This window comes from Pseudorca crassidens, chromosome 10 (assembly GCF_039906515.1).
Source record: "Pseudorca crassidens isolate mPseCra1 chromosome 10, mPseCra1.hap1, whole genome shotgun sequence".
Lineage (NCBI taxonomy): Eukaryota > Metazoa > Chordata > Mammalia > Artiodactyla > Delphinidae > Pseudorca > Pseudorca crassidens.
Window position 1 is genome coordinate 17993004 of NC_090305.1, and position 25709 is coordinate 18018712.

Consider the following 25709-nt stretch of genomic DNA (forward strand, 5'->3'; position numbering starts at 1 on the left):
CTTACATATACCACTTAGGAAGAAAAAGCAAAATTGAGTTATTATTCACGGAGTTTTTTTGCTTCTCTTATTCCTATACTCTCATCTGAATTTTTGAATAGTCATGGTGATCAGATCCGGACAGGCAGTGTCATTTTTGCATGAGACAATCTGGTGTCTGTCTTGTTTGTTTCGCCTGGTAGGTCAATGGCTTTCCATCAGCACCCGCACTGCTGTGCAGAGTACAGCACGTGGCAGCTGGACATCTGCAGGTGATGGTTTCCAGGTGTTAACCTATAGCAAATCACTGAAAGTCAATGCAGATGTCAGAGCTCTAGACATTCAGCTGCAAAAGCCTTTGCAGGCAAGGTCATGGTTTTGGTACTTGTAGGAGAAGCCAAAGAGAAACTCTGAAAGCACTGCCCCCATTGTCCCAGAGGGAGAGCTGACAAAAGTTTGCTGCTCCATTGCAGAAAAACATTGCACATATATAAAATGTCCACTGCTCCCTGAGACAAGAAAAGAGTTTAAAGTGTGCGTTTGAAGGAAAACAAAAACTACCTCTTGAATGTTGTCTGTACGTGGCAGGTAAATGAGTCTTTTCTAAGTGAAGCCCCCTTTGTCTCTTGGCAACCCAGCATTTATTCCTTCGTGCTCAGTGATGAGAAATTTCCCCTTTCCAAAATTCAAGCCATTTGCACTATTAGCAACGTAATCAATCCTAGCCAATAAATCAGCCCACCCACTATTCTTGACAACACAAATTCTGTAGTATGTTAAAACACTGTAATAAATGACAACCTGGTATGATCTATGAGCCCTCTTAGCGTTATCCACTTCATCCAGCTGGGGAGATTATGGCTTCCAAAATCTTCATAATTTTGAGAACTTATGTGTGCTGAACAGACTTGGAAAAAGGTGTCAATTTTCTGGGATTTTAAAACCATTCACCCAGGGAAGACACACTCAGCTTTTCTTGAAAGAAGACATTGGGATCAAAATGTGTTTTCTGCGGCCAAGCAGTCAGAGAGTTAATAAAAATCAACAGTCTGGAAGCTAGTTAATAATTCAAAATGGCTTCTTACAGTAGAAAGTAAAACTTTTTCCTTTTTGACTTGGCTTATTTTGTATATAGTTCTATTTCTTGAAGTCATGTTTTACAAATGAAATAGGTTGTCTTTTGCTGTGAGAATATATATATATATAGTGGCTTGCAAATGTTAAGCCATTAATATCCTCAGTCTCCTTAGGGCAGACACATTGGGAGCATTCTATTTCAAAAATCCAGAATCAATGTACTAAGCCTGCATCCATGACTTCCCAAAATTAAAAACAAATACCTTGTGCAGATTTGCACTGAATGACTCATTATGAGTCTTCTTGATTATTTCTTCACCAGGTAACTTTTCTTGAGAATCTACCAGCTTCTGCAATAAAAATAATGTATGGTGATTCCCAACACCAGAAATGATATCCTATGTACACTTATGAAAACCCCCCCGGGGAACTTGTGGATTAACTCTTATCAGTAATAGAGGAGCTATGAAATATTTAAAGGGAGATATAAATAGGTACCTGGAAGCCATCACTAGGCACATAATATAATAGATGGCTTGAAGCTTTGTTTTAGTCCAACTTTGGCATTTCCTCTGCCAAAGTGACAGAGTGTCAATTATGTTGTACAGGTATGCTGCATCAAGAAAACATTATTCAAGAGAGGGATAAAGCCCAACTAGTATGCAAGATGTTGAAATAACAAAACTAGGGAGAAAAATTTAAAACTATAAAATATAGTACAAGTGGTAGAGCTGAGAGGAAGCTCTGTTCTTATGCAAGACTAGTAAATATTTACATACTGAAGTCAATGTAATTCATATGTCATATATTATTTATTGTCTAAGGATATACAAACACTTAGGTCATCCACACATAAAGCCATTTTGACACTTCAGAGCACTAAGATTCAATGCATCATTCTAGAGATCTTTCTCTTGAGTGACAACCTGTCTAATTTTTAAAATATCTTCAAAGGATGTTTCTCAGAATAGCCCTGCCTGATTCTCACCATCATGCTTCATCACTTGTCAATCAATAGATCATTCAGTCAGTCAGTCAACCAATCAATCAATCAGAACTAAATAGTCTCATAAACAACTCCAGGGCTTTTGTATTTCGTCAAACAGTGAAATTTAAAAAAAAAATACAAATTGAGAATTGACATAAGTTGCCAACATTTTGTTTTCCAAACAGCAATTTAAATAACAGAAACTACTAGTATTGTGTGCTTTTACCAGTGCTCAATAAAAGAAATTGCGTTTTAACACCAAAAAAGAAATAGAGGTATATTTCAGATTAAACTATAGTCCTTTCCAAGAATGAAGAGTTGGGACCTTACACTGATATATATGTTTACCCATGCCCACACACAGTTACACACAAACATACATACGTATTTTATAGATTCTAATCCACCAATCATTCCATATTATCAAAATTTTATGGATTCTAAACCACCGATCATTTTTTATATTATCAAAATTCGTTTGATTGGTGGTGAGCGGGATGGTCTGGACATAATTCCAACCTGGAATATACCTCCATACAGATGATACTGTAAGAGATTTCCCAGTCATAATTCAATCCTAAAACATCAGCTAAAAGAGAATCTTGGGTTTTGACGTGTGCGCCAATTAAGCTATTGTGTCTCAGCTCCAAACCTGCTCTTCTACCCATGGTGAAGTCTATGCTGGGAGTCTGCAAACTGAGTTTCTGCTTTGCCAGATCAGCCAATAAAGAGCACAGAAAGGGTTGATGGGAATGCAAGGCTACAGAAGCAAAAACAAAAAAACTGTGAGTTCCTATTTGTTTCCCCATGAACTTCCCATGGGCTTGCTGACCACTTGCCCTGAGCATCACCCCAGCAATGCGTCTTCATCTGGGAAGTGGCAGTTCTGTCCAGTTGAACCTAGCCTGCTGTTTTTCTGGTATTTGCAGAACCAACTTGATCACACCCCTAGCAGCCGGCTGGAGCCCCTTCTCAGGTGACTCAGTCTCAGGCCCATGAGGCCCCTCTTCTAAGCTTCCAAATTGTAACAGCCCAATCTTGTCTTTTTGTTTTCTCAGTCCTAATGGAGCCTGCTTCCTGCAGTTGCCACCTCCATGATTAGGACAGGAGTTGGCAAACTACAGCTTGTGGGCTGAATCCTGCCTGCTGCCTGTTTTTGTAAATAAAGGTTTATTGGGACACACCCAGGCTCAGCCCTTACATCTGAAGCTCCTGCTTTCTTGCTTCAACCATAGTCTCAAATAATCATGACAACCTACTGAGTCCGAACTATCTTCTATCTGGCCCTTTATATAAGTAGAAAACATTTGCTGATTTCTAGAGTTCTTTAACCTTTTCAGTTACCTAGTTAACAACTTCATATCTAATTAACTTTTTTTTTTTTTTTGGTATTAACTTCTGGTTGTTCAAATAACTGTGAGAGGTTTCTGTTTTCAAACTGGTACAACATGAAACATTTGCAAATTTGCAAGAATTTGGCAAGTAAGAGGATTGTAAAAGAGACCCGGGCGGGGGGGTGGGGGTGGGGACAAATTAAAAGGACCTCCCTAAAATTTATGTATACGTATTGCTGATTCACTTTGTTATACAGCAGAAACTAACACACCTTTGTAAAGCAATTATACTCCAATAAAGATTTTTTTTTTTTTTTTTTTTAAAAAAGGATCTCCCGGAAGAAGCCAGCAAATCACCAGATTCTGGAATTAGCACATTCCTAATGCTAAAGAAAACAAAATGAAAGTTTTGTACCAAGGAGAAATGAGAAACGGTCAAGAGAAACTTTTTAATTGCAGATACTTAAAATCAGATAAACCTGTGGCAAGAATATTTGTGAACAAAACAAATCAAATAAACCTGTGGCAAGAATATTTGTGAACAAAACAAGTACCATTGCCATGGAGACATACCAACAACAGATCAAAAGAACAACTGAAAACTATAGGTCTACTGAGCATGTTTCTTCACTCTAGTAATGTTAGTAGGTCTTATGAAAGTTGGAAATATGGTCTCAGATGACATCTCCATACAAGTCTACATTCCTTTTCTTTATATGGCACTGTTTTTTTTTGGTTATATATTTGAAAAGCTGTATGAGAATGAGAAAAGAAATATTGGTATCTACTCATTATTTTTATTCCATCTTTTGACAGGAACCCATTAAGGTATAACTAGTGGGAATAGAGTTTCAACATGATATTCCATTAGCCAACTTATTTTGGGCTTCTTATTAAGAAGAAGTGTTGCTTAATGCACTGTTCTAATGACTAAATCAGGATTTTCCTACCTGGTACACAAGGAAAGCTTTGTTGGCTTTCAAAAGTAAATGTCAGTCACTACAGAGAGATATCAGTTTGTCTACCATCTCTGGAGATTTTGTTAGCAATACTTCTTTTTATTAGAAGTCACTTTTATAAGACATTAAAACCTTATTAATGTTCTTGGTCACTAATTATTAGATGGGCCAGCTAGCCCATCAAGATTTTCCACCAGAATTTGTAGTTGTGTCTTATATTTTCTAAAAGGATGTTGTTTTATACATTTACACACACATAGGGATACATATATGTACACACACACTTCTCAATGGAAAACAATTATTCCTCTTTGATGTTTCTTAATACATGTTTAATGTAAATTGGTAGCTGCTTTGTATTTGAAGCCTGCCATAGTCTTTAATTATGACAAAATATATATGTATGATAGAAATTTGCATTGAAAGAAATATAACAATTGGAGGAAGCTTCCAACATGCCTTTGGTATTTAGACAATTGAAAAATGATCTGATTTAATGATAGTAAAATCCCAGAGAAAGTATTTTGAATAGTATCCTTTCTGTATCAAGCCTGCCTCGGTATCAGGGGTTGAGCAACTATGGATGGCCCATTGCCTGCTTTATAAATAAAATTTTATTGGAACACCGCCAGGCCCATTTGTTACATAGTGTCTATGGCTGCTTTCACACTATGATAGCGGATTTGAATAGTTGTGACAGAGACTATAAGGCTTTCAAAGGCTAACATATTTACTCTCTTGCCTTTTGCAGAAAAAGTTTGCTAACCCTGAGCTATATAAATCCAGTATTTCTGATTGTATTATTTGACCTCAAACTGTATCCTGCCTTCTTTCATTAATCTTCAAAGAGCCAAAGGTGGGAGATGTAAATTTATGTCTTCCCTAGTTTCAACGTTTCTAAAATGAATGCATTCCATTTCATTCCATTTCTGATATTCTGCTGCTGCTGCCTGTCTTGACATCTAAGCAGACTCATTCCCTTCTTCTCCCTCATCATCCATGCTCCTTGATGAGCAAGTCTTTCCCCATCCACTCCCCGTGCATCTTCCTCTTCTCTCTCTTCAAATGGGCATAACTTCAATTCCTTCTCTAAACTGTTGTAATAATCTCTAATACACTCTACCTCCCTCCATGCTTTGCCTTCTTCAATCCGTCCCCCTCATAAATAGAGCAATCTCACCGGAATGAAAATTGAACATGTCACTTTCTTTATGCAATCCCTTGATTGTTTCTCGTCATCTCTTAAGAGTAGTTCTTAACTGAGTTATCATGGCATGTTGATATGAGGAGAGCTGTTCTATGTTTGTTTATTCTAGATAGATAGCTAGGTCTCCCTGGAATTAAAGAACTGAATTTTGAGATTTTTTTTTTTTGATGAATAAGAAAGAATTCTAGATTATCTCTTTATCTTCACTCCCTGGGATTTAGACACGTTTTGATGAAGAAGGAGAAAATGGGATGAAGTTGCAATTAGCTCCCCTGGAGTTACGCATCAATAGGGCTCTGCCTGTGCAAGGATGGGGCACATCGGAATTCTTATGAGAACCAGTGGTCTATAGGATAAGGCCCAGAATCTTAGCCTGTCATGATCAGACCCAGGACAGCTTTCTCCATGGAATCTCCCATCAATTCATCGTGTGATTCTTCTGCCTGGGATGATGATCTGTCCCTGGTTCCTTGGCTATCCTTTAGTCTTCATCACTTCTGCGCACTTGGAATGCTGCTTCCTAGGCCTGCAAAGCCCTTCCTCATCTTGATGCTTTAGGTACACCTATGTGCTTTCCAAGACTTGGTTTAAATAATTCCTATTCAAAGGCAGCCTTTTCTGATTTCTCCAGCCAGAGTTATACACATCCTTCCCTTCTCTTCTCAAATACCATGTTTATACTTTGGTCACAGTGACTGCCAGATATTCCCCCTACAAGCTGTGTGCACAATATTCAATTATTATATTGTCTTCCCTCTAGAGGGCCTCAACTGTTTTTTTCCTGTCTTCTTTACACCTGCAGTGCCTGGGACCCTGCAATATAGTGGGGTGCCAAAGACTTACTTGTTAAATGAATGGATCTCTTTACACTATTTTTAAAAATCAGAGAAAACATGAATGACTACTACTGTAACTTTGCTCTAGCCTCTCCTCAATAGGACTAAAACAGGTGAGAAAGTTGACTCACACCCAAGACTTATGACTTATGAGTTGAACGCTACATATTTTAAAGCATTGATGGGTGAAGAGCCTTCACTCAAATAAATGAATTCTCAAAAGATGTGACTTCAGACTTCAGTAAGAGAAGTTTTTTGGAGTAACATCAATCGTAGCATCATTTGCATTGAACTGCATCTTCCACCAACCAGGAAGGCCTCTATTCTATATGGATAGAGTGGCAAATTGAGGAAGAATTTTGGAGAATCCCATAAGGTTACATTGCCATATTTACACAAATTCTGAAGTACAGCTGATGCCAGATATAGCAGAAGGGTTTCTCAAGAAAAGTTCGGGATCTTGTCTTAAATAAAACACACCACCTCCCTCTTCTTAATCCTGTACGCATCACTTGATGAAAATATCATGCTTAAAAAGCATATAACCAGTCACAGCCAGTATTTTGAACTTTCAGGAATTTTTTTTAAACCAGAGTTTTTGTCTCTCTACATAGTTATTATGTCAACCAACTGATAGTGAAAATTCCAAACGACAAGCTTACGTACTGCAATCTTATATGACTGTCTTTATTTTTTTTTAATTGAATTGACTAGCTATATTTTTCTCATGAAGTCACAGGGTTTAATTAGAGCTTATGACCTAGTAACAATGAAATAGCAGGTTTTCACCTTAGAGTAGTTGTCTTAAAAAAAGACAAATCCATTATAGAAATAGTTTAAGAAATTTACTATGAGACAATTCAATCTGAACATGAATTGTAAGTAGTTGATTCCTGAGTTTTCAATAATGGCACAGGAAATAATTAAACTTAATCAATGACAAGAATCCTGGGAAACTGGCAATGCTAATGGGGCTATTTTGCCCTCAAAATTTCCCTGAAAACATAGGGTAATGCCATTAGTGCTGAATTTGCCCACCTGTAGCAAAATCGTTTCCTTAGGGTAGAGTAAATGTGAATAGAAACCACAGTGTGATGAAGAAAAATCCTGGGTTGATTTATGTGTGTGGTCTGGCTTGAAAGTGGGTGGCAGAGGTAAGGGAAAAAAAACTAATGACCTTTCCAGGGCTCTTTTATTCCTCTAATTCTATAGCAAGAACTGGAGTGGTAAAATGAGGGCTACATGAAATCATAACAGGGAGTATCATTAAAACGTTCTCATAGAAATGGACGAAGAATGGGAGATTGTGTAGCATAATTTCACTGGAATGACATATATTATATAAATTGACAGTTGGATAGGGGAAAATAGGATAAAGAAAGGCAAACTCTAGGAGTATTTGCCCAAATCCAACAGTTGGAAAATAGCCAAATAAGTAAACCTTATTAATTTTATTTAACACAGTGTTCCCGTAGTGCTTACTATATGTGTGACACTTTTCTAAATGTCTTACAAATATCAACTCATTTAATCTTCATAACGATCCTATTTGGTAGGTACTATCCTTATCCTCATTTTCCTGGGGCCCAGGGAGATGAATAAACCTGTAGCAGGGCACAGCTAGTAAGCAGTGAGGCCAGGATTCAAACCAAGGCAGTCTGGCTTCTGCTCTTAACCTCACGGAAAATGGACTTCTCCAGCGAGAAAAAGAGTGAGATATCCTGGGACTACACACCTCACAAACTGTGCAGTGTTGATCTTAGTTAAAGAAGCACCAGATTAATTTTTTTCTAGCACTAGAGCATTTTCTGTAGAATCCTTCCTTATTTCCCTCACTTGCCATCCGCCATTGATTCTTCTCCAGGGTAAAGAAAATAAAAGAAAAAAGAAAAAGAGAAGCAACAGCAAAGTGATCCAGACAATCTCGTGAGAGTTTTCTTGATTGAGATATTATTTATTAGTGCCATGGCTCTACTAATAGTGTTGAAATGAGAGTTGCTTTAAACAGTTTTTGTGTTTCACAAAGGAAAGTTTCTTCAATTTTTTTTTTTTTTTTGAAAAGCTATCTGTGATTGCCCTTAAGCTTTTATCTCACCAAAGATGCAGGGAAATGAGAGATGATTACCCTTTACCTGAGTCTGTGTATGATTAAAAGATTGCATGGCTCTCTTAATCATCTATTCCTAGGGCTGCAAAATTCTCCATTATAGTGGACAGTGTAACTTCCTTCAAAGTCAACTGGAATTGATGGAGCATTTTCTGTGTGTGAGTGAGGTGGAAACCTATACAATGTCACTGACATTCTCTTGGTCACCATGCAAGGGACAACTTTCCTTTGTCAGCAAACTTGACACTACTTTTCCCTGTCCTCCTGCAACCTCTCTGACATTTTGTACCTGAGTTTTGGGAAACTGAACTGACTCATTTAGTATAGGGTTGACTCCACTCCAGGCTCTCCATTGATACTGAAGGATAATCGGTTCCTATCATTTCAGGCAGGGTTCTAGTAACTCACATTTCTGAGCCGTTCTAGTCTGTATCATCAGCATGCCTTGTACTCAGCCACATTGAATGTTGGTGTGGTTCCGTGTCCTTGTGGATATAGCACATAGCAAAGCCACTTAAATGTGTGGCAAAATAGACAGCAAGCTGTGCGACCTAGAATCTTAGCTCTCAATGCAAAGTCAAAATGATTTCTCAAGCAAGGCATAGGGCAAGTACCTTGTAAAGGGAGATGGCCGCTCTGTCAGTTTCATTAGGTAAGGAGTACCTGTGAAAACCTGAGTCTTCCCTCTACTAAAGGAGACTTTTTCAAGGCCCAGTTACAAGGACAAATGTCTCAGATGTCTTGCCTCATCATACGGCCTGAAATGATCCCTACTCTGCCATGAGTGATGCACATCAAGTGCTGTAAGGGTGCAGTTACTGCATACTAAATTGTATTGCATGTTTGTGTATGTGCGTGTGCATATGTGTGTATATATCACAGTTGCCCTTTGAGTTGATAAATATTGTATATAATATTTGATAATAGTTGTTAATATGGTATATAACTTATATATTAAGGCCAGTGCCTATTACATAAAAGACCTAAATACTTATTTATCAAATGCCTGATTGATCTACACAGCTTGTCCTGCCTCCAGGTATGTTTTTTGGCCCACGGGTATACTGACATACTAAGCAATACTATTTAAGCTGTTTCCTTGGGTTTAAGACCAACGGTCCGTCTTGCCTGCTTCTCTCATTTGTAAAGTGAGGCATTTAGAGAGTATAAAGTTATAAACAACGACAAGGGCAGTCTCTTGCTTGTGATTAAAGAAAATCACATCTTTAAAAATAGAGAAGATGCTTCAGATGAGTTGGGTATCCTATGGTACTACTCTTTTGTAGCTCTGAAGAATTAAACCAAAACTATCTAAATATAAACCTTTTAGATAATTAAAGATATAACTTTAAAAGACACTAGATAATTTCTAATCTTTCAAATCTCTTTCTCTGTCTGTCTTTGTCAGTGTAGCTTACCATCTCCTGGCTGACTAGTGTAGTGAGAAAAAAAGTGACCTTTAAGGCTAACAGATCTGAATTTCCATTCCAATTTTCTACTTCCTAGCTTTCTGGACTTAGGTAAGCTGCTTATTCAGGGGCTTGGCTTTTATATCTGTAAATTTGGTGTAAAATGATTTATTAGCAAGGATATAACAAGAACAGATGATGTTATGTCTATATTACTTAACACATAGAAACACATTAACTATCAGTGTCCCTTCCCTTTCCAGTTGTGAATGGCAAGTAGAAACACTCCTCTTAAAACAATTGGGATCTGATTTAAACAGCCTGATCACTCTGGAAAACTAGTCTCCAACAAGAGCAAATTCAAGAGAATTTCCTCTCACCCATATTTTCTTACCTTTGATAACTGAGAGACTGAGGTATTTGTCCTCAAAGGCAGGAAGTTTGAACAATACATCTGCTGTACTTTGCACCCGGTCTTTATTGGATTATGCAGCCTTACCTAAATAAACAAAAACATACCAGACACATCCTCCCCATTGAGTACAAAGCCAACTGAGTCAGAAGATCACTTCTTTGTAGTCTGACACACCTTCAGGAAGACCAAATACCAAATCACTTTCCAGCTGCAAGTCCTAAGTAGAGCTGACTTTCCGGGTGTGAAAGACTGTGAGTTGAGTCAGAACCTCTTACAGCCTGGGGAAGGGATTAATGACAGTGAATGATCTGACGCCTGCTCAGTTCCCAGCTATAACAATACATTTAATGTATTTTTATATAGTTAAAGTTATTAGTATGTAGTTATGATATATTATAATATATAATTTGGTATATTATATAACATATAATAGGATCTATTTTATTATACAAACTTAATTCTATGTTAAAATATATTTAAAAGTATATATATTTATGTTTGTGTAGAGATGTTTACACATCTATACACACATACACTTTTTGTTGAGTTATGTATATCCTGGTAAGTTGAATGATCATACTTAAGAAGATGTAATGTAGTATTGTGGTTCACGAGAGAAATGTCTGCCTATACAATGCTTCTGTATTTCAGAACACAAGTAAGATTTGGTTTTTCTCTTTCTTAACCTTTCTTGTTTTCGTTTATCATCAAGTTTTATGGATTCTGTCTACAAAGTGTCTCTCATCAACATGAACACCTTGGTTGAGGCCTTAATTTCTCACCTAGCATATCGCCATAGATTCCCAACAAGATTTGTTGCTGCCATTCTTCATTCTCTTCAATCTATACTCCAATTGTAAAATGATCTTTTCAAAAAGTAAAGTTTAGGATAAGCAGGTTAAAGGTTACTTGACCCAAGTTATGGAATTCTCCATCCTCCACCAGAAGCATAGATCCTCAAATATCACAATGTCTCACATGCCCAAAGCAGAGATGGGACAAAACCCAGCCTTTCCTCCCCATCCAAGGCTGATCCAACATGACAGCAGGGACACTTAGAATTATAGTCAAGAAACATTTTTGTCTCCACAATAATATCCCCATGACCATTAGCTGTCACTCTTTATCTTTCCCCCTGCCCCAGCCTTATATAATCCGTAATTTACTTTCTGTCTCTATAAATTCCGTCTTCTAATTTGGGCATTTCATTTAATTGAATCACATAATACGTGGTCTTTTGTGCCTGGTTTCTCTCATTTACTGTAATGTTTTCAAGTTTTCCCTATGTAGTGGTATGTATCTGTACTTCATTCCTTTTTATTGCCAAATAATATTCCATTGCAAGGGTATACCACATTTTATTTGTCCCTTCTTCAGCTGATGGACATTTGGATTGTTTCCACTTTTTAGTTATTGTAAGGAATGCTACTGTGAACATTTGTATACAAGTTTTTGTGTGGACACGTGTTTTCATTTCTCTTGGATTTATACCCAAGTGGAATTGCTGGGTCACATGGTAAATTTAAGTTAAATTTTGAGTAATTGCTAATTTTTTTTCCAAAGTGACTTTATCAATTTATATTCCCACCAGCAACGTTAAGAGGGTTTCAGTCTCCTGAAACCAACACTTGTTATTGACTGTCTAGTGGGTATAATATGGTGTCTCCTTGTAAGGCTCCCCTTCTTGAAAGGAAAAATAAAATGTTAAATAATTATCCTTTGCTTTGCCGCATGCGACCCAACTGCCATCAATAGCAATGGTTTAGAGGGTGAATTCTGCAGTTGATAGTAGAAGAAAAAGATTCCTAGATGTGGTTGGTGGTTTTCCACTTTTGGAATATATGACATGAAGAACTGAAATGACTAAATGGGAGGCACCTTGTATTTTAAGAATGAGGTCTGCAGCAGAGACTGATGGATGAATAAACCCTTGTGTTCTTCTCCATATGTGCCTAGAATGCCTGGGTCTGTGGCTTTGAGCAGGCATATACCTGGGACCCTCATTATGAGAAGAACGATTCCCTTAAGGACAGAAAGCAGAGCAACTTCTTTCATTCCTCCCTCTTCTGTATGTTCAGGAAAGCTGCAGATATCATGGAGCGCTGTGAAATGAACAGCTGAAGCTACATGGAAGCCAAACCACCCCAGAGCAAATGTCCATAGTGATAGGCTGAGGTGGAGGCTTCCACTCAAAAATCCTTGCCCCTCTTGTGTCATGGGTTTCCTATTAGGCCCTAGGATGGATAGTAGTCAAGAACACCAACAATTTGACAATTTTCTCCACCTATGGACAGTGTTCTATGCATGACAGTTTCTTTCAACAAAAGGTTAAACTAATGGTGTCCATTTAAATTAAGGCATAAATCAAATCTCTTGTTGAACCACTACTCAAAGAAAATTACCCAATGTGGATAATTCTTAACGAACCACAGTTCTTTGAAGCTTCAAGAATAAGCAAAACAGGCTTAGGTTAATGGGTAGCTGCAGAGGCGGTGAGTATTCTAGCTTGGCCATGTTGGAATGTTTCTCAGCATCCAGATGGGCCACTCCGTAGACCCATATTTCAAGTAGCCCAGCACTCTTTCTTAGTTCATATTTTCCGGTGACAAGGAATTCCCTCAAAATTGTACCACTAAGAGAGGATGTTATAATAACACAACAAAACGTTAGAACTGAATTACATATGGTCAGTCAGTCAGTCGTCATGAGAACATAATATGAGACGACACTGAAACCACTACAGTCATCCCTCCGTATCCTCAGGGGATTGATTCCAGGACCCCACAGATACCAAAATCCGAGGATGTTTCTGATATTTCCTTATATCAAATGGTGTAGTATTTGCGTATAACCTACACACATCCTCTCGTATATCTTAAATCAGCTATAGATTACTTATAATACCTAATACAAAGTAAACGCTATATAAATGGTTGTAAATACAACATAAATGCTATGCAATCAGTTGCCGGTATGTGACAAATTCAAGTTTTACTTTTTGGCACTTTCTGGAATTAAAAAAAATATATTTTCGATCCACAGTTGGTTGAATCTACAGATGCAGAAACTGTGGATACAGAAGGTATGTAATGTTCTTTTCATGTTTCTGGACTGCATGTTTTGCTGTCTCCCTTCTCAATGGAGTTCGAAAGCTTTCTTTCCATTCTGCATCTTCTAAGCCTCTACCTCAGTATGCAAATGGGCAGAGACATTGATGTGTGTGCAGAAAACAAAAACAAGAGACCAAAGGGAAGCCAATTGAAGTGTTAGACTGGGGGCAGTGGACACTGAGAAGGAATCTAAGGACGAGTAAGAACTGCTAATAGCTTGCTTAAGAGAGAGAATAAACTGTAACAGGGGCAGTTCTAGAACAAATTACACAAGTAGAGAAAGTCTACGGGGCTTGGGCTTTCTTTTCGTGTGTAGCCTGGTATGTTTTACCAAACCAGGAGCAAACTCTTAAAGGGACTAATCTAACCTTAGAAATGCATTCTCACTTTTCATTGTTGGTGTTACTATTTAGGGATAAATGTTCTCTAGCCTTAACGAAATCAGTGGGTGTCACTTCTAAGTAATTGTAGTGGAAATACATGACATCCTCCTTAACTTTTACGAAAGTGTAAAACTCTTTTGTAGTGTAAAAAGATATTGCTTATTTAAGCTGGAAATGAGAGAGATTTAACCTAAATGAATAAATACATCTTTGCAGTTATATTCAATATTAAGATTCTATATGAGACAGAACTAAATGCTTTCTTCAGAATTAGAGCTCTTCTTGAGGGGGTGAATTCACTCAAGATCTACATTAACACTCTGGAAACACATTGCCTGTCACTTCTTATTGCTTGCTGCTTAATTAAAAGGGATGTCAGACACTTCTGAAAAGGCTCTGGTAAATTGTCAAATTCAACAAAAGAAAGAAAATTTTAGATAAAAAGCACCTTATGTAAATTATGCCTTCCCCCTAGCCCAATTTCCTTCCTTCTTCTAACCACTGTTACCGTCATTTTAGGTGACTTTTGTCTGGCATTTAAAAATGAAATGTGATTCTCTGATTCACTCCTTGGCAACATTCCCTGAAATATTCTGTTAAGTGTTTTCAATTATATGCCAGTCTCAATAGGATCCCGGTAAGAGTTTTAAAAAGAAATCTAGTACATTATATTTTGCAGTTTGAATGCTATTTATCTTGCAATAAATATAGATAAATTAAGCAATGTTAAAAAATCTGATCACTTGAAATCAATAAATTTGTATACAGCTGAATATATATTTCAAAAAGTTGAAGATTTTAAAGGGTCATTTCAAATTTTTGCATTATAAATACCATCAGATTTATAAGCAACTACATTGCAAACTATTTAAACTAAAATTATCACTGTAACAACTGGGTTCTTGGTATATTTGGTTATGTGTATTTATTTACTGTTACGTAGAAAATGCGTTGCTTATTGGCATTTAAGTTGTTAAAATTATAAGTAAAAAAACTGTTACATAATTGAGGACCAGCGTTATTTGGTGGAAACTGCACTAGTATAAAAAAGAGAACTCTTGGGTCCCAGTGCAGGCTTCACAATTTTCCAAGATGTGTGGCCTCTCACAGAGTATTTAAGTATTTCATACTTCAATTTCTCCATCTTTTAAATAGAGATTATAATATGTGTCCATCTTATGGGACCACAGTAATATTCAAATGAGAAAATTTGAATATTCAAAGGCTTTGTAAATTATAATATGCTGCATAAATGCAAGGCATCATTGTTTTCCCTTCCAGTTGTGATAGCTCCATTGCCACTCTTTAACAAATGATGCTTTAAAACAGATTGTCATTTTCAACTTTTCTCCAACTCTCTTGGCTATAAAGGTAAACAAAGGAGAACCTATCAGAGTCCAGTTTGGTTGGTTGTGACATTTTAAATTTGTTGTCATGTTTTACTGACTTCATAATGTGTTTAGGGATATATAACCCAAGGCTTCAGGAAGTAAAACAAGTAGGGAATGGAAATAAAAGGTTGATGATAGAAATCTAAGAATGAATTAGCATGAAATTAATTAGAAAGTGAAGATTTTTATAACTGCATGTCTACTTTAATGATTCCTGAGATGTTTATAATATTAAGGCATCATTATACAATATTTAATAGAAACATAAGTGAAAGTTTTAAATGAATTTTTAGAATATTAAAATCAAGAATTTACAGACTCTTACTGTAATTTGTAAAAACATAAATTATCCAAACAAATCGACCCTTGTCAAACTCCTATTTTGATAGATTAGCTAGACCGGGAGTGTTATTGCTGGGAAAACACCCTGTTCGGTTAATTTAAAAGAAAGGTAAAATCCTTTGTTATTTGCCATCAGGATAAATGCTGTAATAAGTAATTGTTCTCTGAGTAGTAGCTTCTCAAAAGTGTCATTTCATTCCTTTTTTGCATGTTTCACAAATTTGAATATTTCCCAAAGACAGTAGTATGCCTTCAGCATGAATAAGATGATTATAGGATGACAGGATTTTTCTTGAGAGCCATTTCAAGAGTCATTATATATACTTTGTCAGCTTGCAGTTGGATGCCAGATGCATTAGGCTATGAGACTACTACTTAAAATAAAACAGAATAAGATAATTATGGAAATTGACCAGTTGCAAAATGAAAAAAGAAGTCTGCACTCCATGTTTTAAGAAGTTTATTCTTGCATCCAAGAGCATGTGACTGAAGATCCATGCTCTGCCCGTTGACTTTTCAGTTCTCCTTCAGGTCTCTTATTGATTTCCAGGGTATGAAGATTAGGCAACTGTGATGCGATCTTTGCTTTCATTCCTGTGTGGGTCCCAATAAACAAACCACAAAAATGTGAGGGAAAAAAATGTTACTGATTGATGTGCCTTTAGTGTTCAAGTTGTTCATAAACACAAACATTTTATTGCTTTGGTCAATAAAATGAGATCATTAGGTGACAATGGATGTGGATTAATTATTTTTTCAATGAGCAGAAATGAAGGAGAAAGTTATGTTATATTGTCATATGTTCTAACTCTCAGATGTGCTGGAAAGTGGCAAAAAGACATGGAGAATGTTGTTGATTATTTGTTGTGTAGTTTATTATTATTGATTAATGAATTATATTATTGTTGATTTATTTACGTATTTATCTTCCTATGACTCCTGAGCTGCCCAGGTGGACTGTTTAGGTTTGGAGCTAGATGAGATCTGGCAAAGCAGGGAGATTATTTATTTATTCAACAAATACTATGTACCAGCCTCTGTTCCACACACAGGTGACAGGAAGTTCATGAGACAGGCAAAATCCCCAAAGTCCCTCTTCTAATGGGTTTTATATTCTAGTATTTATATACTAGAGAAAGCCTTCTCTGGGGAGGTGACATTTGATCTGAGTCCTGGACAATGAGAAGGAAGAGTTGCTGGAGAGAGAGCTCAAGTAGAAAGCCCAGTGGGAGGAAATGAGGTTGGTATATTTGAGGAACTAATATAAGGCCAACTTGGCCATAGTATGAGAGTAAAAGAGAGAGTGTTATAAGATGAGGTCAGAGGGCAATTAGCATGGGTCTAGTTGTTTGTGGGAAATACATATTCTTTTCACTTTAAAAGTATGAGTGAAAATATGGTAAAAATTTAATGTAACTAACAACTCATGCCATCACTAGATATTCCCAGCATGCTTTGACCAGCTCCCCTGACATTACCAGAAGATGAAAATGGCCAGTGTATTAGCATGCTCCGCCTGATAGACACTGTTCTGCTGGATGATGTATGAAATTAAGGGAAAGAAAGGGCACTTGATCTATGTGTTGAAGATACGGCAAAAATTCTGACATGAAGACGTATTAAAACTTTTTATTTTCTTTAATATAGTAGAAATAAATGGTGCCTAGAAATTCTGAAGATTTGGTTCTTAAGGAGAGATTACTCCATCTAGACATTTTTCTATATTAGAAACAGAATGGGAACCGTCAGTCTGTTCAACTTTTTTTTCCCCTCAGTTCTTTCTTTTAGGTGGAACTAGATTCTGATTATGGCATCATATTTTTCAAATATTTAAAAAAATCAAGTGTTGCTAAACGGCTTCTAGAATGAAGATTTTTAATCTTGAATTTAAGAGTCGAGGGAAGCTTTTTGAAATTGTATAGATAATTCTTTATATACCAGTGTATATATGAGTGTAAGATACTAGAAGATTCTATAGTAGAGTAGGCTATCAAGCCTAGTAGATTCTGGAGCCATGCTACTTAGGTTTAAATCCCAGCTCTGCTGCCTATTAGCATGTGACCTTTGACAAGTTACTTCTCTGTGTCACCATCTGTTCATTTCAAAAATTGATATAATAGGGTTACCTATCTGATAGAATTATTGTGATGCTTAAATGATTCAGTTAGTATCTAGCATATAGTACCGTGCCTGGAAACATAATCAACATTTCTTATTACGTGAATTTTTCTGGGAAGAAAGTTCATGCAAAACCCTCTCACCCCTCACCCCAAATAAAGAGAATTAAGAACAACCGTCAGAACACTTCAGGAAAGATTATTTTTTAAAGTGGCAGTAGGCTAACATGTGGAGGTAATTAAAATCCCAATCTGTGCTTGTTATTTCCTCTCTGAGGATATACTCATTATCCTGATCTTGTTTCAGAACCACTAAAGTTAACATCTTACCTTCCTTTATTATTAATTTCTTTCAGTGTCATATTAAAGATTTTGTTCCAGTAAAAATAGTAATAACTACTTAACCTTGAAACCTACTTCCAATATGGAATTATCTCTCATGAAGGAGAAAAAAATTATAGTTCATTTAAATAGAATTTTAGAAATAAGCTTTAGTTAAAGCAATTATGGTTCAAAAAGAAGTCCTCTTTTTCCTTTAATTGAACTCCCATGCTGGTATCCTTTTGTTAATTCTAAAACACAGAGCACTCTCCACCAATAATAACTACTAAATACTTGTGTCTGTCAATGTGGTTGGTACATACTGGATGGAGAGAGGGATTTTCAAAACTCTAAAGAGAGAAGTGTTCTGAGTTGAGTTTTCTTTTTCTCTTTGACACTTCCAGAGATGCTCAGGATCATGGCGGGAGTCAGGCATGTTTCCTAAACCTGTGTGAACTGTCTTATCTTTGTGTTGAGTTCTGCACTTGTGATAAAGCTGAAGAGTGCCTGCCTGGGTGCATGCAATAGGCAAAATTTTATAGAAAAAAAAAATGCAGTGAATTGTTGTCACCTCTCAACATATAATGTAGCTGAAATAAAACTTGTATGCATCCAACCAAAAAAAATCAGAATATTATTTAAAATCAAATATGGAATATCCTATTTAAATCAAAGCCAGAGTTAAATAAGCATTTGTGTGCTAGTCTAGGAGTCTAACATTTATTCATCACAGTTTCTGTGAACAAAGGGCTTGCATTATTCACATCATCAATTTACTAATAAATGTTTAACACAGAAACACTTTATAATCAGGGTGATCCCTTAATATAAATCTACATTTCAGCAGGTACTTTTCAGTACTTTCTCTCCCCCTCCCCACCTCTAAATATCCACCTCTCATTTCTATACAGTTTAGGCTTCTGGCACATGTTCTCGTGAGTGCAAAACTTGGTCTCTGATTAGTTTGAGAAAGTCTGGCCACATCTGTTCGGTTTGTCTATACAGCATTGAATTAAGCCTATTATCAACAGGACTCCAAGAAGCAGGATTAAAGCCAATTCAGTACTGACTTCTACCATGTCCCCCAGTCCTGGTCCTGGACCCAACCAGCTGAATAAATCCCCAAAACAGTTAAGGTCTAACTTAGAAATCCATGTGGCTTTCTCTTTGTTTCTGTATTAGCCTTTCCTTTAGATCTAAGACAATAATCCAGGTACAGTGGGATGCATTAGTGACAGCACACACTCTGCCTCCACCTCCAGGAGGAGGTCTATGCATCATTCATAAAGAGCCTGGTCAGTTATTTGAGGCCGATCTGGATTCCTTCCAGGACCAAGGTGGTATAATTGATCATTTTAACTACAGTCAGGGAAGGACAGATTTCATACTCACTTTTGTAAATGGGTGACTAACATTGTAGTTTAGGGAGGGAGGTAAATTAAAGTCTGGCTACTACACAAAACATATCATCCCAAAGCTACACATGGTGACTCTGGAAAAACAGCATTGTTTACAGTTGTTGGGATTTCCCATGTGGGACCTACATCGATCAGGGAGTACAGGTTGACAGAGCTCCCAAGGTAGCCTCCCAGCTAGCTAATAGGTATTAGTATTCCTGGTTCTATTCACATACTTGAGTCTAGTCCTTGTTTTTTGAAGGCAGTCAGTTCAATCTGATCTGTCTATCCATGTCACCACCCTGGTGGCATTTGTCTGTGCCCCATGGAATGACTGAGGAAAGTGAAGTGGGTTGCAAGGAGACAGCTGGAGGTGTTTTGGAACTGAGACCATTTGGTTTTTCCTATAGACTCTCAGCAAAGGTGAAAAGGGACCACAACTGAGTCATGGCCAGAGCCTTCTGGTAGAGGGTGATAAACCCATAAGTCAATTAAGTTTGATGGATGTGGGACAGTTTGGAGGAGCCATATCCTTTGCAAGGAAGGTTCCAGGGGCAATTTTGAAAGATGAAAGATCGCTAATGACCCTCTGTCCCCTTACCTCCCAGATCTATCTGGATGCTAATTTGGGGGGTAGCCAATATAAAGGACCAAGTAGAATGCACAAGTGAGGAATATACTGTGCAAAGATTCCAGTAAGATGCTGGGTGGCTTTATGGTGGTGGGGTGCTGAAGAGATAAGAGTTTGCTTACTGGAGGGATTGATTGAACATTGTAATCCAATAAGTTTTATGTGGTGAGCAGCTCCCTAAAGTTTATAAAGGTTTATCAGCTACCCCTGTTGGCAGAGGTGTGGTAACACTGTAGTCAAGGCCATGGAAACTGAGGCTTCTGAGTTGCCTCCTAATGGGACATTATCTATGTAACAAAAGCTTTGGAAATCGGAGGCGCTCGTGCTATATCTTGAACCAGCTACTGGTGCAAATGGCAGGGAAGTTTATATCCTTAACACTTCTCTATCTGCTGCTCTTTCCAATAGGAAGAATATCCTCTGACATTTATAGGACAGGAATATACAAGCATATATCTCATCAGATACAACATTCATATATGGAAACAGAAAAAAAAAAATATATATATATATATATTTAGCTGCCATAACAGACACTCATAAGATTACATCAGACTCTCAGCTTCACTGTGAACTGTTCCCAAACCACATCAGGTGAATCCAGATCCCTCAGGGACCAGGCCAGATGGTGATTTTGATTTTGGTGCCTGTATCCCATGGATTCATAAAACCTTGAGTCCTTCCTCTCTGCAGGGTTTGCCAACACATTCAGATTCATAGGTCTTTAGTCCCCCTTGGAGACAAGCAAACCTTGGCCCTAATCATTTTTCTCCTTAAAGAAGTAAGGTCAGGGGATGGGGTAGAAGGTGATCAGGAGATACTGAGGGAGAGGGTAGGTCTGTGACAGTAAGCAAGTCACAGTGGCTGCTCGTGGCTCAACCAAATGAACTTACAAAGCTTTCTGTCCACGCAAAGCCCAACATGAGTTTTGGGGACCCCTCTACCCTTCCTTCTCTAGCTTGGAGTTAACCCACTATAGTTTTATGAAAATCGGCAGTAGGCATGAGACTCCCGGATCAGAGACCAAGAACTTTATTGTTCATGACACAGCAGGCGGCATGAGCTTAATGCTCCCACTGGTTCCTCATGCCCTTGACATCTTACAGGAGTGACTCAGAGGGCCCGGGTGAGTGCTGTGTCCACAGTGGGTTTGTGTCACATCTGAGGGACCCTGAGCTTGGGAAACCCCAATCAATTAAAAGGAGCTGCATGCAAATCTGTGTAAACTTTGCTCCAAAAAAGATATTATATTTAGTAAACTAGACAGCAAACAAACTTGTCCCGTGCTCCATAAGGAAGACACAATCTCTCTCTTTGAGGGCTCTTCTCTGGACAATCATCCCTGAAGAGACAGACTGTAAGAAAAGGCTATCAGTGAGTCTACTCGCAAAGATGTGCAGATAATTCTGAGTTACCCACTGAGAATTATCTTCCCACATACCTAATTCATCATGCAGTTGGGATGATTAAATGAGATAAGATGGCTTTTATAAAGCAATCAATGAATATTAGTTATTGTTATTATTATAATTCTTATAAAGGAAGGCTTATTCTTTAAAAGTAGAGTTTAATTTAAAGACATTTTAATCTATTGTTTTATACTCCTTTGTATAAGAAAAATACGACTCTAAATGCAAGTAATGTTTTGAATGCCAAAAGAACTGTGTATGCCCGGAGAATGTAAAAATGATATTCAAGTCTTAGTATATAGAAAATTCTAAAGATGGTATATAGGAATTTAAAAAACAGTTCCTGAACTCTTATAATAAATGGGTTTATGCATTTTAATATGGTTAAGTTTATCCACAGTTATAACAGTTCTAATTGAATGCTTTAAGTTAATTATGTTAATAATTAATATATTATGAGTAACATTTTGCTTCAGAAAGCTACTAATTTTTTTTGTATTGTTTCCAGAGCCCTAAGTGGTGTTTTTCATGGCCTTATATGTATTCATCCATCTCTTGGATGTGTTGCAAATTCTTGCTTTTCAAAGTTTGGAAAATATTTTTCTAGACCATCTGCTTCTCCCCATCTCTAACCCAATCTCCCAGCTTAGTCTTAGGACTTAAGGTTTGAGGAAATTTGGGTACTGTTTTTGTAGTACCGTTCCTTAAGTGAGCTTAATATTCTTTTTTTTAAGTTTTTATTATGTAAAAATTACACATATACAAAAATAGAGAAAAGAATACAGTGAACTTGGTTTACCTATAGCTCACCTTCGGTAGTTATCAATTCATAACCAGTTTTGTTTCATCTCTACTCCCGTGGAACATGACCCTTCCCCTCCCTGAATTATTTTGAAGCTAATCCCGGATGGAATATTATTTCATCTGTAAATATCAATATATCAGTAAAGTTCTCTAACGCTTAAGGACTTAAAGACATAGCTACAATACCTTAATCATACAAATAATGTAGTAATTTCTTAATATCATCAAATGTCTAGTCAAGTTCACATTTGCTCAATTAACTTGAAATTTAGTTTAGTTTTATTTCAGTTTAGTGGTTTATTAATTAGTTAACAAGTAAATTTGAATTGGGATCCAAAGAAAGGCCCTATGTCAAGATATACATCTCTTAGGGATCTTTTAATACATTTGGCTCTACTTGGCCACTTTTTTTGTTGAAGAATTCAGATCATTTGTCCTGTGTCGTTTTCCACATTCTGGATTTTCCTGATTTTATCCCTGTGGTGGCATTTGCCATAGTCTCTGTCCCCTGCCTTTCTTATACCTAGAGACCTGATCAGGTTCAGGTTCAGTTTTGCTTTTTATTGGTTTATTTTGATGAGAGAACCTCAAAGGTGAAATTGTGTAGGAGGTGATGCTATCAACAATGGATGATCAATGCCAGATCCATGCTTCGTAGGGGCTTACAACATGGAGATATTCTAAATTTATTATTTCGATACAAAAATTTCCTCTCGTCAACGATGTGGTTCTCCTGTGGTACCACTTATAAAGAAAAGGCAAGATGACTGCTGGCATCTTTCCCTTTATTTACTGGTTCACGTAAGGAAATGGTTTCTTAACATCTCAAGTGAACAATTAGTTTTTTTTCTTTAAGCATCCTTATAAAACTCACAAATTTAAGCATATTTGATTTTCTAGCCAAGGCAGTTTTTATCTTTACTGATGGTTAAATTATTCCATTTTTGGCTGGTGAGAGTTTATCCAGATTGGCTGCTATGTCTTTTGATAAAGAAGCATCTTCTTTTCTTGTATAATATGATATCCATGCTTATTTTGTATTTTCTTGCCCCAGATCTGGAATCAGCCATTTCTCTGAGAAGCCTATATCCTTTTATGGGAAGTAATATTTATAGGCCATAATCATGACATTTTTAAGGGGAAAAAAACATGCAATCTAGTTTGGGCAATCCAGGAAACCAGTAAAATACTGGATTGATACTAGACAAAGAAAAACAGGAGGAAAGATGCTGGAAGAATGTCTACTTTTCTGCTTTAGGCACTAGGTCCTACTACTCATGTCTCTAAAAAGCAAAAGAGGACTTAAGCCGAATTACATCCTTTGTTTTAGATAGGAGAGCACAGTAGATAGGAGAGCACAGTAGTTGCTGTTTGCCTGAGCAACCATTTATAACCTCAGAATTTTTATTAAGCGAAAAATTCTTAGAATTGCCCTTCAGTACCCCTTTAAAACTGAACTTGCTTTAAGAAAATGTTTAAAAAACCAGGCTTGGTTTCCTATTGATGTGACTGATTTAATAATGGTCCTCTTCTTTTCATTTATGCAGCCTTATTTGAACTGCTTGCTCTAGCCTGGTTTAAGCCTGAGACCATAATTTGGTCTTTTTCTGTGGGTAGAATACTAAGGAAAGAGCTAAAGTGAGCAGAGATGCACATTATCCTCTGTGATCCCCAGTGCTGGGGCAGCTCTGCATTTGGTGACCAGTAATCACAGAGCCAGTGGATGGGCAGCTCCTGGCTTGGATGTGCATTTTGATGAGGCTTCCATGACAAATCTAATGGAAGACTCTGGCTAGCTGATGCGTAGCTGGCCTCCTGCCCTCATTTAACACACAATGCATTCCTCATTTCACATACCATCATCTATTTATGGATTCTGTTCAGACTCAGAAAATAAGATATACTTTTGGCTTGTTTAATAAAACTGGATACAGGAAACGGAGGAAAAGAATTGATCAAATCCTCAGCCATGTTTTAGCATACAGATGGTAACTATAGGAGGTGTTGGTGGCAAAAAAAAAAAAAAAAAGAGTTGATCAGGAAGATTTGCTTGAGTGAATTTTGATTTTGTTTCCAGCAGACCTCCTCACATGGCATTGTTTATGCAAATAGACCCTCTTTTCAGAAACCGTCTGGCTTCAGAAAACCCCTGTCAGTAGAGCATAAAAGCTAAGTTGTACGGCAGCAGTTAGCAGACTTCTGAAAGGCTGGCTGAATGGAGCAATGGATGCAATATGCAGGCAGGCTGGCAGACAGAGGAGCCATTCTTCTGTGGGTCCCAATGGTATGTAGAGAGGCAGCAGAGCAGACCCCAGAGGAAGACAGAAAGGGCTTGGAGAAAAGGGGCAGTCACCCTTCTGCTACAGAAGAAGAAAAACCTCAAGTAACAGCAGCCCAGGGTTTCATACACAAGTGTACTGAAAAGACAAAAACAGATTTCACCCTTTCTACTCCATTTTTAGTGACTCTGATTTATGGAAATATTTTTTTCTTTCTGTCTTTCCATCTTTTACTCCTCTTAGATAAGATTTAGGGAAAGGAAGAAATGGTGTTATTTAGTCACTTAACAAAAAATGAAACAAGATTTTGCTTGCTTTTTCCTTTTCATTTGTATCCTGACTAGCATTTCTTATCGGAACAAATGAGTCAACTTTATTAATATTGATGGCAGAGGTGAAATGGGAAGTCTGAGGTTTTTTTCCCTTGGTAATCCATCTTTCCCCTGATAGTGTGTTGGGCACAAAAAGCAGGAAATTTCCATTTCATTGCAGTCTGCTTGTATTTACATGTGTTTATATGCATAAATAGATAGAGCTGTCCATATATATTGCATGTATACTATTCACAGATTGCTCTAAAAATATAAATACTGCACTAAGAACAATGACTTTATAAAAGTCAAACATCAGGGAGCAAGGAATCATATCAATTCTGAAGTATGTTTTGGCTGCCATAGAAGATTATTTTATTTGTTTTTCTCTTTGTGAGGCACACAGCTTTTCCCAGAGAATTTTCTTGAAAGGGAAGATGCATAACATCAAAGTAACTAAGGATTCAATGGACTGAATAACAGTAGATTTAATTTTTCCCTAACATCATTTGTTACAACTTGGTTTAGAAAAAGCTCAAATTTTCCATTTTTTACATGAATTAATATTTTTTCTTAATTGAATACACCAATATATGTAGTGATATAGATTGTATAATGTAATATAATTGTGTATAAATACAGAAAACATTGATACTCCAATAACGAATATACACTTTTTACTTCAATATACCATAGTGTTTATTGCATCTATTCTGGCCATGGCTTTCAGAGTATTATTTATTTTTTTGACTAGTGTAGAAAACTGTGCTGATCAGGGATGAAATGAAAAACAAAACCCTAGGCCTATGCTACATAGGAGAAATCTGCCTCTCTTGCTTCTACTCCCTTTTAAGGACAAGTTCTATAAGTATTTTTTAAGGGCATTGTGTGATCACAACCAAG

The 25709-nt window shown here is 37.0% G+C and overlaps 1 pseudogene; it reads left to right on the plus strand.

Annotated features, from left to right (window-relative positions):
• Positions 1–25709, plus strand: part of LOC137232657 (uncharacterized) — a 976682-nt pseudogene that overhangs the window by 944485 nt on the left and 6488 nt on the right.